This window comes from Muscardinus avellanarius (genome assembly GCF_963383645.1).
Source record: "Muscardinus avellanarius genome assembly, chromosome: 3".
NCBI lineage: Eukaryota > Metazoa > Chordata > Mammalia > Rodentia > Gliridae > Muscardinus > Muscardinus avellanarius.
Genome location: NC_137788.1, coordinates 142,544,836 through 142,551,149, shown reverse-complemented (window position 1 = coordinate 142,551,149; position 6,314 = coordinate 142,544,836).

Genomic DNA, 6,314 nt, shown 5'->3' with positions numbered 1-6,314 from the left:
AAAATATAAAAATATAGAAATTTAGCTGGGCATGGTGGCGCACCCCTGTAATCCTAGTACTTGGGAGGCTAAGACAAGAGAATCACAGGTTCGAGGACAGCCTCAGCAAGTAGTGAGACTTTTATCAACCTAGTGAGACCCTGTTTCCAAATAAGAAATAAAATCGGGCTGAGGGTAACCCTGGAGGTGGAAGGTCCCTGAGTTCCACCCGTAGTTCTACTACTAGTAATAGTAACAAAAAATGTAGAAACTTAAAAATCCTTCATCCTATACATTCCGGTTCTTTCTTAGCAAACGTTGGCAATAGGCCCACACTTTTTATTCATGATGGCCTAGCTTCCCACTTGAAATTGCTGAGAAGCTTGGTAAACAGAGGATCCTCAAAAATGCTTAATGTGCTGGGCATAGTGGCTTGTAATCCCAGCATCTGGGAGGCTGAGACTGGAGGATCGCGGTTCGCGGACAGCCTCTGCTACTAAGTGAGGCCCTCTGCAACTCAGTGAGACCCTGTTTCAAAATAAGGAATAAAAAAATTGGGCAAGGGGTGTAGCTCAGAGGTCAAATGCCCCTGGGTTCCATCCCCAGGCCCAGAAAAAAAAAAAATGCTTAATGGTTGGTCATATCCGGACAACACTCAGCACCCACCAATGAAATGGTGAGAATCTGAAGACTCAAAAAAAGGGGACCGGATCCCTATCCCTGCCATATGGCCCTACCCACACCCTCTGGGGTTCTCCTATAAAAGAAGTACTGTAAAGACCCCAAGGGCCTCTCATGCTCTCAAGGTGGCTCTCATTCTCCCCTGAACCTGTATCCCCCACTTTCCTAAATAAACCTCAGTCTTTGTCTCTGACTGACACATGCTGACATTCTTTATTCCTTGGATGCCAAGAATCCCAGGGTCCTGAGGTGCGTTTCCCTTCCCCAAACCTGGGAACTCCTACAGAGCGCCTACCTGAGGGAGGCCCCGCCCACATCCGTGTTATCCTCACCTCAGGACAGCTGGTTCTGTAGGTAATAGCTTCATTTTTCAGGTGAGGAAACAGACTAAGCAAGGTTTAGGAGCCGGGCATGATGGCGCAATGCTTGTAATCCCAGCACTTGGGAGGCTGAGACAGGAGGATCGCACAGGTTTGAAGCCAGCCTCAGCTTAGTGAGGCTTTCAGCAACTTAGTGAGACCCTGTTTCCAAATGAAAGAGGTCTGGGAGTATAGCCTGGAGGTAGAAACGCCCCTGGGTTCCACCCCTAGTACTACACAAAAAAAGAAAGAAAGAAAGAAAGAAAGAAAGAAAGAAAGAAAGAGGGCTGGGGGTGTAGCTTGGAGGTAGAATGCCTCTGGGTTTCATCCCCAGTACTGCAAAAAGAAAAAGAAAAAGAAGAAAGGTTTAATAGCTTGTCCAGGGTCCCACAGCTGGGGAGTAACAGAACCTGGGCTGATTCTAGTTCTTGACTCTACCACCATTTGCCAGTGGATTTTGAGAAGGAAGTCAAAATCTTATGCTTTTAAAAAATGTGCTTTGTTTGTTTAGGTTAGTGGTTCTGAAACCCCTGGGAAGGTTGTACTCCCAGAGTTTCTGGTTTAGTGGGTCTGGGGTGACCAAGAATGTGGGTATCTAACAAGTTCCCAGGTGATAACTGAGGCTCCTGGTCCTAAGAGCGCACTCAGAGCATTACTACAGAGGCTGAAAGTTGTGTGTGATCTCGGCGCCCCTTGATGCTAAGAGTGTGCCACTTGGGGCCTGGGTTCTGGTCCATTACTGAAGATGGTGCCATGGGACAGGGGTCCAAGTTTGTCATATGATCCTGGCACTTTTAATTTCCTTTCATACCGAAGGTTACTGGTTGGGTTTTTCCAGCATTATTTTGCCAACTTCTAGTGAGAACAGTCATCGGCTAAACGGACAGGCCAATCTGTTGGGACCTCACGTGTCCTCCAAGGCGCAAACAATTGCTAAAGACGAAGGACAAAATGGCAGGAAGCAATTAAGCAGACCAAAGGATTGTTGAGCAGCCTTCAGCGCCCGCCCTTTGGTACACAGCCAACAGAGTGGACTTCTGTCTCCCTTCCGGAGCCATGCTAGCCATGCTCCTCCCTCAGGAGCCTGGCTCAGTTGTTCTCGAATAGCCTGGGATGGGACCTCAACCTTATGGGGACTCCTGTTGTTGAGGGAGAAAGACCCCAAAAACCTTCTCCTGCAATCAATCAGCCCTGCGCACTCTTCCAGGCGCCTTAGACTCCTTAAGCATTCTTGACTCTCTTTCTGCTCGATCATGCAGTGCAGCTGGTATATGCTGAAGCCAACCACTTCTGAGCCCTCCATCACCAGCACTGTGGTCCATGCCACCTACCTCCTGGATTACTGCGACAACATCTTGTCCTCAGCCACTGAGTGAGGCTGTCAGCAACTTAGCAAGACCTTGTTCCAAAATAAAAATAAACGAGGCCGGGCGTGGCGGCACACGCTTGTAATCCCCAAGCTTGGGAGGTGGAGACAGGAGGATCGTGCTGGTTTGAAGCTAGCTTTGCTGGCTTAAGAGACCCTGTTTCCAAATAAAAATATAAATAAATAAAAATATAAAATAGGTCTGGGAGTGTAGCCCGGAGGTAGAAGGGTTTCCAAGAACCCCAGTACCACCATAAATAAATAAATAAATAAATAAATAAATAAATAAATAAATAAATAAATAAATACGAGGACTGGGAGTGTAGCTAGAAGATAGAACCAAGGACATTATACCTCTGAGCTATACCCCCAGCCAAATTTCATTTTTATTTTGAAACAGGATCTCATTAAGTTGCAGAGGCTGGCCTTGAACCTTAAATCCTCCTGTCTCAGCCTCCTAAATACTAAAACTACAGGTATATATACCACAGAGCCTGGCCCTACACTTTTAACAATAGGAGCAGGTTGCATTCACTATCACAGAGAGAGAGAGAGAATGAGAGAGAGAGAGAGAGAGAGAGAGAGAGAGAGAATGAATGTGTGTGTGTGTGTGTGTGTGTGTGTGTGTGTGTGTGTGTGTGTGTATGTGTGTGTGTTTTACTGGGGATTGAATCCAGGAACATTCTATCTCTGAGCTACACCCACAGCTCTTTTTATTAAAGAAAAAGAGGGGTGAGTACTAAAGGTTGAACCCAGAGATATTCCACCTCCAAGTTACACCCCAGCCCTCTTTTCTGTATTTTTTATTTTGAAACAGGGTCTTGCTAAGTTGCTGAGGGACCCCCCTAAGCTTCTAAGACTGGCTTCAAAACTGTGATCCAGCTGGGCGTGGTGGCGCATGCTTATAATCCCAGTGCTTGGGAGGCTGAGACAGGTGGATCCCACAGGTTCAAAGCCAGCCTCAGCTGCTTAGTGAAGTCCTCCACAACTTAGTGAGGCCCTGTTTCAAAAAAAATAAAGAAAGAATAAAAATTAGGGCAGGGGGTATAGCTCGGAGGTTGAATGCCCCTGGGTTCCATCGCCACACCCATACACACGAAAAAAAATGTAATAAGGTAGCACATTAACACAAAATCTTCAGAACCCTCTCTGTGGCACTAACTCCATCTATAGAGGAGGAAATGGACAAGCTCACATATCTAGAGGATGTCAGAGCTAGAATCGAGACCGAGATTTTCCTGGGAATCTTCCACTGTTGCCCTGGGCCCTTCGCTGAGAAGAGAGCTGTCCCTTCGCAAGTGGCAATGGGTTCCTCTGTCACACCCAGGGACTGTGGGAGTAGGCTTTCAAGTGTTTGCTCCATTACCCTAGAAGTACGAGGCTCAGCTACTCTAGGAGGGGTCTTAGGCTGGGAGTTATTACCTGCTTGGATGTTTTTTGTTTGTTTGTTTTTTGAGAGAAGTACTGAGGATGGAACCCGGGGGCATTCTACCCTGAACCCTTTTTTATTTTGAAATAGGGTCTCACTGAGTTGCTGGGGCTGATCGTTAGCCTTTAATCCTCCAGTCTCAGGCTCCCGAGTACTGAGACTGTGGCTGTGCACCGCCACATTCAGCTTGGAGGGAAGTGTTATCACTTTTTATATAGGGTGCTCTGCACTTGACCTATGGACTGGGACAGACAGAGCCGAAGTCAGGCCCTCCGCTGTGAGCAACTGGGAGGGCCATTCGACTGGATCAGCTCCCAATAGATTGCATTTCTGGGCAGCACCAGGGACACAACCTCAAGACAGGTCTCAGGAGGTAAATCTTTTGGCCAGAGTTCATTAAGCAAAAGAATTCACTTACAAGTAAAGCACATGGTTTGCCGGCTCTATCCCTCCCCACTCCCTCCCCAGCACAAAGTTCAAGCTACTTACTATGAAAAATGTGCAGAGGTCTGGACCCTGCCTCCTTCCCTGCCTCTTCTCACCTGGCCCTTTGCTCTCCATCCCTGTTTCCCAGATAACACCTGTCAGCCACCTTTGTGCCTGTGCTCATGGGGTTCCTTCCACCAGGTCCCTCCTTTCCTTTCCCTTTCTTTCTTTCTTTCTTTCTTTCTTTCTTTCTTTCTTTCTTTCTTTCTTTCTCTCTTCTTTCTTTCGCGGTATTAGGGATGGAACTCAGGGGCATTCTACCTCCGAGCTATACCCCCAGCCCTATTTTTTATTCTTTATTTTGAAACAGAGCCCCACTGAGTTGCGAAGGGCCTCACTAAATAGCGGAGGCTGTCCTTGAACCATGATCCTCCTGTCTCAGCCTCCCGAATGCTGGGATTACAAGCGTGCGCCACCGCGCCCGGCTTCCTTCCTTCCTTTCTTTCTTTCTTTCTTTCTTTCTTTCTTTCTTTTTTTTTTTGCGGGTCTGGGGATGGAACCCAGGGGCATTTGACCTCCGGGCTACACCCCCTGCCCTATTTTTTTATTCTTTATTTTGAAACCGGGTCTCACTGAGTTGCAGAGGGCCTCACTAAGTAGCTGAGGCTGTCCGCGAACCGCGATCCTCCAGGTCTCAGCCTCCCGAATGCTGGGATTACAAGCGTGCGCCACTGCGCCCGGCTCCCTTCCTTTTTTTCTGTTTGAAAAATTCTTCTTTAAACTTTGTTTGCTTATAGCAATCTCTGTTGGCTTCAAGCCCCAGGCTAATCTGTCTTCCCACTTATCTAGTTCTCTAGTTCCTGAGGCACCCCAGGCTTGGAGGATGGACCCTAGAGTTCACATTACGGCCTTTAAACATCTGCCCTTTAGACCAATGTTCTTATGGAAGGAGTGTAAGAAAGAAAAGCAGCCAGGCGTGGTGGCCCACACTTGTGGTCCCAGCATTTGGGAGGCTGAGACCAGAGGATCATGGTTCATGAACAGCCTCAGCTGCTTAGTGAGGCCCTCCGCAACTTATGAGACCCTGTTTCAAAAAAAATAAAGAATAAAAAATAGACCAGGGGGTGTAGCTTGGAGGTTGAATGCCCCTGCATTCCATCCCCAGACCCGCAAAAAAAAAAAAAAAGAAAGAAAGAAAAGCAATCTTTTCTATTGAAGTTACAACATCACTTAGAAACTGGCAAACTTCCATTTTATAACTGTAGCTTAGGGATCCATTTTGTAACTTTTATAGAAGGTTTTATATGTTCCACTCCCTGAGGTACTGTTTTTTTTGTTTTGTTTTTGTTTGTTTGTTGGTAGTACTGGGGGTGGAACCCAGAGGCTTTCTACCTCCGGGCTATACTCCCAGACCTATTTTATACTTTATTTGGAAACAGGGTCTCACTAAGTTGCTGAGAGCCTCACTAAGTAGCTGAGGCTGGCTTCGAACCTGTGCGATCCTCCTGTCTCAGCCTCCCAAGCGCGGGGATTACAAGCGTGCGCCACCATGCTGAGCTGAAGTACTGGTTTTGTGCTTCTCCTTTCATAAAATCTACCCAGTGAAAACCAGCCAACCGCAATTGACTGTAAAAGCCATACTCTAGCCACTGGAGAACAGCATAGTAGCCTTCAAGTTAGGAATAAAACACTGGGCACTGCCTGCCCGGTGTGCCGGCTGTACAGGTTTTAGGGTGGTTCTTGTATAGAAGTAAATTGCCTTGCCAGGTTCCTTTGGGTTTCATGAGCTTTTATTCACAGCTCCCCTAAAATCCACTTCTAACACGGTGCTGCTTCCCAAGGCCCAAGGCATGCGTTAAACTGTGTGGGGTGTTTGGGGGTATGATGATAAGGAGGTATAGCTTCCAGTTACTGGATGGGCATGAAGCTACTGAGGGTCCTAAAATACTTGGAACAGTCGTGCCCAGTGAAGAATGCCCCTTACCCTGCAGGACTCTGATGTCCACATATACTCATGTGGGTAACATATCTATTTACAAGGATCTGAGCTTGGAATCTAACTCTGTTTTACAAA